This window comes from Carlito syrichta, unplaced genomic scaffold (assembly GCF_000164805.1).
Source record: "Carlito syrichta isolate Samal-C Ts95f unplaced genomic scaffold, Tarsius_syrichta-2.0.1 Scaffold127520, whole genome shotgun sequence".
NCBI classification, from domain to species: Eukaryota; Metazoa; Chordata; class Mammalia; order Primates; family Tarsiidae; genus Carlito; species Carlito syrichta.
In genome coordinates this window covers 145,362-147,111 of record NW_007071616.1, presented here as the reverse complement: position 1 = coordinate 147,111, position 1,750 = coordinate 145,362, and positions in this window count along the sequence as shown.

The following is a 1,750-nucleotide window of genomic DNA, read 5'->3' as shown; positions in this document are numbered from 1 at the left end:
AGAAGTAGGGCAGATAAATGCAGGATATGAAGGTTTAATGGGGTCAAAATGAAAAGAAACAGTGGGCTAGAATTCCCTGGGTATTATTATGAAAAACACTGTGGGCTGGTTATGTTTTAGACTTTCCCAAATATACCTATGCTCAGAATATCTTCGAATGTGATATTGTGTTGGGATCTCATAGTTTTTTATTCACTCACTCAATCATTATTTATTGAGCTACTTATTATGTGCCAGAAAGAGTACTAGGCCCTTGAGATACAATGGTGACTAGGAAGCCTTTGTTCTGTTCATAATACCGTAGAGAGATATAAACAACCTCTGAGGGAAAGAATTTTAATTTAGACAGGTAGACAAAAAAATAGAGGTTTTTGATCCCACAATCATCACATTTTCTTAGCTTGCTCTGCATTCCTTGAGATAATTTAGTATGCCTACCTTTGGATGAGGTGAGAACAAATTGCAGTTAATGAAACAACTGCCATTTATCGAACATTTTGTGCGAGGTCTGTTGCTAAGCCTAGTTACACAATTATCTCATTTTATCTTCACAACAATTCTGTTAGGAGGTATAATTTTTGCTCTTAATATACAAGTAAGAACACCAAGATTAGAAAAGACAAAGAAACATTTCACACTTATACAACGAAGTACAGGTCCAAAATCCCTTTATTTTCAAATTCAAAAAGCTCTGAAAACCAAGTATGTATTTCATAATCATTTAACTTCAAATATTGCCCTGAACTGTATCATCTTTGTGTTTCTCAGGGAAAAAATTCCTACATTTATGCATTTCTCTATAACAATAGTCATACGCTTGATCAAGGAATATTGCCTTAGACACTGCTGGGAGTATTATGTAATACATAGTAATGCACTATATTTCCTTTCTAAAATAAGAATAATTCTAATTTATGGCATACATCCAAGAATTTTAGATAAGAGATCTGGAACTCTAGTTTATTTTTCTTTAGGCTATTCTTACCAGACAGTCTTCACAAGCCTCTTTTTAACAAGTTTATGATACATAGATAGTGTGGTCACTAATTTATCATCTAAAACATTTCAAGCCCTGCATGGTAGCTCATGCCTGCAATCCCAGCACTTTGGGAGGCCGAGGCAAGAGGATTACCTGAGCTCAGGGGTTCGAGACCAGCCTGAGCAATATGGTGAGATCTTGTCACTACAATAAAAAAATTAAAAAAAAAAAAAAACACTTCAGAGGCATTGTTAATCATTACTCAGGGACAGTGGGCATAAATTGGGACCATTCCAGGATATATTGCCTGCTCTGTTTTGGTGACTGTATGGCCTGAAAAAGAGTGGATGTCCAGTAATCATGGTGAAGTCTTTATATCTCATCCAGACTGCATTTGCCTTCTCAAGGAATGTGAGGACCTCTACTATAAGCCTTTGGGACTTTTAGAAAGATTTTAAGTAATAGAATGGCTCTTAGCTTTGAGAAAGCTCCCTCCGGCTCAGTGCAGATAATGCATGTGTACACAAGTAAGTACAGCTATAAGTAAGGAGGTTATCTTAACAAATTATATTAGGCAAAACCTAGTGAAAACTCAAAATGATCAGTATTAGTATATACTGCATTCAAAGGCAGGAATCAATAGAATTCCAGGTGAGTGATCAATTGGATATGTGTGATAAAGGAGAGAGCAGAGTCTAGGATAATTCCACATTGCTGAATTTGCTGAGATAGAGAACGTAAGAAATACTAGCCACTTTGCAGAAAATAGCC